The sequence below is a fragment of the Triticum aestivum genome, chromosome 7A, assembly GCF_018294505.1.
Source record: "Triticum aestivum cultivar Chinese Spring chromosome 7A, IWGSC CS RefSeq v2.1, whole genome shotgun sequence".
NCBI classification, from domain to species: domain Eukaryota; kingdom Viridiplantae; phylum Streptophyta; class Magnoliopsida; order Poales; family Poaceae; genus Triticum; species Triticum aestivum.
In genome coordinates this window covers 516549912-516556432 of record NC_057812.1, presented here as the reverse complement: position 1 = coordinate 516556432, position 6521 = coordinate 516549912, and the positions used below count along the sequence as shown (strand labels likewise).

The 6521-nt window shown below is 45.4% G+C and overlaps 1 pseudogene; it reads left to right on the top strand.

The window, feature by feature from the left end:
* The first annotated feature begins 1128 nt into the window (after window positions 1-1128).
* On the top strand, window positions 1129-6013 carry LOC123147923 (PR5-like receptor kinase; annotated as a pseudogene).
* The last annotated feature ends 508 nt before the right edge of the window (window positions 6014-6521 follow it).

Sequence of the window (6521 nt, the reverse complement as noted above, 5' to 3'; positions counted from 1 at the left end):
GAGATGCTCAAGTGACTCCTGACAACATCACTTTTGTTGGGGTTTTATCTGCCTGCAACCATGGAGGGATGGTAGAAGAAGCAAGAGAGTTCTTTGGTCTGATGGTTGATGTGTACTCCATCAAGCCAACAGTGCAGCATTACACTTGCCTTGTAGATGTTCTTGGTCACACCGGTAGGTTTGAGGAAGCATATGACCTTATTAAAGGAATGTCTATCAAACCAGATTCAGGAATATGGGGGGCACTTCTCAATGGTTGTAAGATCCACAAAAATGTTGAACTAGGTGAGCTAGCCCTGCAGAAGTTGATTGAGCTCGAGCCTGAAGATGCTGGTAATTATGTCCATCTATCAAATATCTATGCTCAGTCTGGGAAATGGGAAAACGCTGCAAGGGTGAGAAAGCTAATGACCAATAGAGGCCTGAAAAAAATCCTCGCTTGCAGTTGGATTGAGTTGAAAGGAAAAACTCATGGATTTCTAGTTGGGGATGCATCTCATCCTAGATCAGATGAAATATATGAAGAGCTAGAGAGATTGGAAGGTCTCATGAGTGATGCTGGCTACGTGCCTGACACAATGCCAGTTTTCCACAATGTGGATGATGATGAAAAGAGGAATATGGTGAGAAGCCACAGTGAGAGGTTGGCCATTGCGTTTGGGCTCATTAGTACACCTCCTGGGACAAAGCTTCTTGTGACTAAGAATCTTCGAGTTTGCGAGGACTGTCATGTTGTTATCAAACTGATTTCACAGATTGTGCAGCGTGAGATCATCATAAGAGATGTTAACCGCTACCATCACTTTGTAAATGGTGAATGCTCTTGCAAAGACTACTGGTAGCTTTCACTGTGAATAAACAAGTTGGAATTTGCTCGTATTAGTTTCATACGACAGAAGATGGTCTTTTCCAAAACAGCACAGGTTAGCCAAAAAGAAAACAGCTCAGTTTTGAGAAATTCGGAATTGACTGGAAATCTGTGATTGTCTGTTACTGTCAGAGTTCACTGTGATGTTCTTCTACAAGACAAACTTGGATGCTGAATGAGCCAGCACAGAGTTGCAAAACGCAAAGGTGATGACTTTGATATGGAGCACTTCATGTATGTAAATCATTCAGAGACGAAGAAACATGATCGTGTTCATTGTGGAACACCTGGTTCTCCTGGTCTTGCTTAAATTTAGTCCTTGTCAGGAGTGGTGTACACAAATTCAAGGTTGGTCTTCATGGTTTCAAAATGGTAAGCAATACATAATGGGGGAAAATCTCGTTCTGATTTTCCATACTGGCAAGCTTTTGTCTGGAGGGCTGAGTTTTGTGCCCTGATGCCTATCAAAGGTTTGTAAAAAGCCTATTACGCCACTGGAATTGCATCCCATGAAACTATTGGTCTTCATGAAGATATAAAAATATTAATTGAAGACGGAAATAACTATTAGAAGTTGTTGCAGTTGCACTACCTTACAAGGTAGAGGAACCCGTTCATCTTTATTTCTGTGTCATGTTCGATCTATTGTGTTGCATATATATTCTATTCTTCTGTCTGGTGGGAAATATCCATCCTACTGTTTGTTATATAATCCAAAGAAATAACCCTTTATCAGATATGAAGTCTGTTGGCCGTTTTTCTATAAGTTGCAATGTTGTCAAGGACTTCAAATATACTCCCTCCGTCCCAAAATATAAGAACGTTTTTTACACTATACTAGTGTCGAAAACGTTCTTATATTTTGGGACAGAGGGAGTAAGTTCTTACAAAGTAGCACAATGAATGAGGCTAGTTGCATTAGTTGAGAACTTTGATTTGGTGTTAACGTCTTTTTGTTTGAGTTATTATGGAGTAGCAAACCTTTGATTATGCGACTGGCTTGTCAGTACTTTATCTACATTTGAAGAAACAAATCTAGCTTTGGCACTCCATTTTCCTTTTTAGTTGGCTAACTTGTTTTGCATCTGTCACCTCTTCTTTTAGGACTTCACTATATGCAAGAAGAATGTCCCTACTGAGAAATGAGAACCTGGAAAAAGTAGTATGGTTCCTGCAGTATGAAAGATAACAGTGTTATCTTCTCTGTTGTCTTTCTGCACTTCACTCTGCACTGCTTCCCTGCACCAGATTCCTGAGGTCTGTGTATATCTATTGGCCCAGGTTCCAGTGTGGGTTGTGATGGACTGCTAACTATCAAAAAAGAACTTCCTTTGCATTGCTAATACGTACTTTTCTTTTGCATAAACAACTTGACATGACATCAGTTCTGTGTCATAACTTATACAAAGTTGCACCTCAAAAAGAAAACTTATACAAAGTTGTAGGGTGGCATTTTGCGAGTTTCAGGAGAGGTTTCTTTGTAACTCTACCTGCACTTCGGATCTTCCCCATCTACACGTTGATCATGAGAAATGTGCTATGGCTGGGTTCCTTTTATGTTCTATAAGTTTAGGGCATAGCTCTACTTGCACTTTGGACCAGGTATGTGGCTGGCTTTTCTTCCTTGGAATCTGCTGTTGTGATAAAATTATTTCCTCTGCATCTTATTTGTTTCACAGCAACAGAGCTAAGATAAATTGTATTTTACTATGTTATATCATCTTATAATCACATTAATTAGTTACTTTAATAGAACTGAAAATATCCCAGGACTTCAGAAGTGCCGTTATTTCAGTTCTCATTCTTACTTTGGTCTACAATGTCAATTCATTAGCTAAGTTTAAGTGCAATGTACATCTGTGTTTGCACTTGTTGAAGCTTCAGAGACTATCACTGCAACCACCATACAGCTCCTAGTTTTTTTTTGCATTCAACTTTTAATTATACACCTAGAATATGTGGAGAGAGAAAGAGATATTATTAATAAGATGCCGTATAAATCAGTTTTGTGGTGGAATAGCAGTAGATAGGACCTTTGCTACCTAGTCAGCCATCTTCTTTGACCTGCTGCTGTGGAGACAAATGGATTTGTGTGGCGTTGGCTGATGCACTCAGTACAGCTTGCTCCACCATGCAACTTGCTTCTTGCCGGCCGGTGCCTGTCCTAGTCTCTCCTGCGGGGAAGACTTCATCTTGACTCCCTGCTACTAATCCCCAACTTTTTCCCTTGGCAATTCTCCTTGCATGAATAATTTGCATTGCATTGCATTACAGTCTTGAAGCAAGATTCATCAGTTCTGACGTGGATGCCATCCTCTGCAGTTGCAGTGCCATGGCTTTGCCTCATCGGCGCCTCTTCCTCTTCACCGTCGTCGTCTTCCTCCCACAAGTGTTCTCCCAGCTCCCCAACATCTGCGGGACCAAGGCCAATGGCAGGTACGCCTGCCCTGACTGCTCCACCTCTACTGCAGCCACCTCAAACCGTAGCGCCGGCTTCGAGGCCAACCTCCTCCGGCTCCAGGCCTCTCCAACACATGGCCGCCACGGACGCCAGCTTCCTGAACTCCACTTTCACCACTGGCGCCAGCGACGCGGCGGACACGGTCTTTGGGCTCGCCATGTGCTTCACCGACGCGGAGCGGTCCGACTGCTCTGCCTGTCTCGCTGGCGCGGCAGCCGAGTTGCCCGGGACCCGGTGCGCAGGCCGCAGGGACATTGTCCTCTGGTACGGGCACTGCCTCGTGCGCTACGATGACACCCCCTTCTTCGGCACCGCGGACACGTCACCGGCGCGGCGGTTCGACGTTCCCAACCCCCACAACTTCTCAGATCCAGTGAGCCTGGTGCGGCGCGTCAGAGGCTGGCCGGGCGGATGCTCCCCGCCGCGGCGGCCTCGACGCTCCGGTTTGCCTTTGATGCCGAGGAGGTCACACCGAACATGACGCTGCATGGGCTGGCGCAATGCACGGAGGACCTGCCCGCCGAGGAGTGCAGCCGGTGCCTGGCATCGCACATGGTCTGGCTCGCCGGATGCTGCGCCGACATGGACGGTGTCCGTCTAAACGGGCCCAGCTGCTACCTGCGCTATGAGTTCATGGCCTTCATCCCCAGCATGCCGCCGTCCATGGCACCCCTGCTACCTCCTCCTCCGGCGTCTGAATCAGGGACTCCCTCAGGGAGGAAGAAGGCTAGAACATACATACTTGCGGGGACCCTGAGTGCATTGGCGCTGCTGTGCCTCTGTCTTCTGGGAGCATTTCTGTATTACAAGAAGAAGTTTCATGGCTCACTTCCTCCCATGCCCTGGAAGAGGGACACACCGACGATTGAATCCTTCCTGCGGCGGCAACATCCGAGGAGGTACAGCTACTCGCAAGTGAAACGGATGACGAAATCTTTCTCGCACAAACTTGGCCACGGCGGCAACGGTGTGGTCTACAAAGGCAGACTCCCGGATGGCCGTGAGATTGCCGTGAAGATGCTCAAGGACAACAGGGACGTCGATGGCGAGGATTTCATGACTGAGGTCGCCAGCATCAGCAGGACCTCCCATGTCAACGTCGTCACGCTGCTGGGATTCTGCTTGCAGGGTAGATCTAAAAGGGGACTCATCTATGAGTTCATGCCGAATGGCTCCCTTGAAAGATACACTTCTGGGAGAGGCACTGAGCACAACTCACTTGGCTGGGAGACACTGTTCGACATTGCTGTCGGCATTGCGCGAGGCCTCGAGTACCTGCACAGAGGTTGCAACGCCGCACATTGTGCATTTTGACATCAAGCCTCACAACATCCTCCTGGACCGGGACCTCCGGCCTAAGATCTCCGACTTCGGACTGGCCAAGCTGTGCTCCCAAAAAGAGAGCACAATCGCGGTGTCCATTGCAGGAGCTCGGGGCACGATCGGGTACATCACGCCTGAGGTGTTCTCCAGGGGAGTAGGGGCAGTCACCAGCAAGTCCGACGTCTACAGCTATGGCATGATGGTTCTTGAGATATCTGGGGCTAGGAGGAGCATGGATGACGACGATTTCACTGATTCAGAGGCAAGCAGCAGCAGCAAGTATTTCCCCCAGTGTTTATATGAAGGCTTAGATCAGTTCTGTGCAAGAGCTTGCGCCATCGATGATAGCGATGGCAAGGCTACCGGACTGGTGAGGAAGATGGTGGTGGTCGGGCTGTGGTGCGTGCAAATCTCCCCTTCGGACCGGCCTTCCATGACCAGAGTGCTCGAGATGCTGGAGAAGAGTGCCGAAGAGCTTCAGCTACCACCACACACTCCACGTGGACCTTGAGCACGCTGAAAGATTTGGGTATCTTGAATTGTACAGCTAAATGATGAAGACATCGTTCAGGTTTTGAAACTAAGTGGTTTCATTCAGTGATGCATGCACTTCTTGGTGTGTCGTTTCTCTGAATTCACATGGTAAGTTTTGAAATTGTTATGTAGTACTCCCTTCGTCCCAAAAAGCTTGTCTTAGATTTGTCTAGACAATACAAAATTCAACCATGGATAAGCCCAATGGTCATTTCCGTTTGTGTCAATAGATAACCACGATGAAAATATGTCAGGCAATTTGAAGTGCCGAAAGAAAATAAACCATGTATAGAAAAATACTCACCTCAACATACAAACATACAACCATGCATAAATTATTATACTATTTTATATTTATTAAATATTTTACAACTATACAATGATCAAATACGATCAACTATCTTGCAATCGATTTATGCAACAACGAACAGGATATTACCTAGTATCATTGTGTTGTGTGGCCTACTTTGTGTTGGATATAGTGACACAACTAAGAAAGAAGATATGAGTATTTTCATCTATATCTATCTATACCAATATAAAAAGACCCAAATGGACAGATTCAAACCATCTCGACCGTTAAATCATGTTATCTAGCGGTTCAAATCGCTCCAATGTTGAGCACCAAACACGTTTAACGCTCTAATTACCCACCACTGCCATTGATTGTAAACACGTTTTGACTCAACGCTATCCCTTGAAATCTGCCATGTAATTAATATCCTATCATTCTCGTGAAGAAATAATTGATATCTTACCAAATATCAATATGCAACAGATATATCTTACCTAATATAAACGTGCATTGCACGTATAAAAGATCCACATCGTTGCTATGGGGCTGTTCAGATCAGGGTCTTTCGGCATCGTTCAAATTTTGAAACAAACGAGAAAAGTCCCAAAAGTAATGCTTCTCATCCAAACAAGCCTGATAGAGAAGTTCATGGAGATTGATAAAAATAATCCAACACGATGTTAATTAGGATGTGTGTGCTTCATATTGGGCGTGTGGAGGTGTGTCTTTAGTGGATCTGTTTTCAGTGGATTTGCTCGGATTTGTTCGTCGTTCGTCTTTGTTTGTGTGTCTAGGTTGGATCCTTCTTATCTACACTCTTCATCGGCGGCAGTTGCTATTCTGATGCATTGGTTTTATGAGGTCTTAGCATGACGACTTCCCGACTGTCTACTACAAGAAGGTTTGCTCGGCTTCGGCAAGGGAGGGGCAATGACAGCGACGCGCCTTCGGGTCGTTTCAGTGTTTGTAGTTGTCTTTAGATGGTCTACAAATTTGAATGTATTTTTTATTATTTTTAGTGTTCATTATACTACCATGAT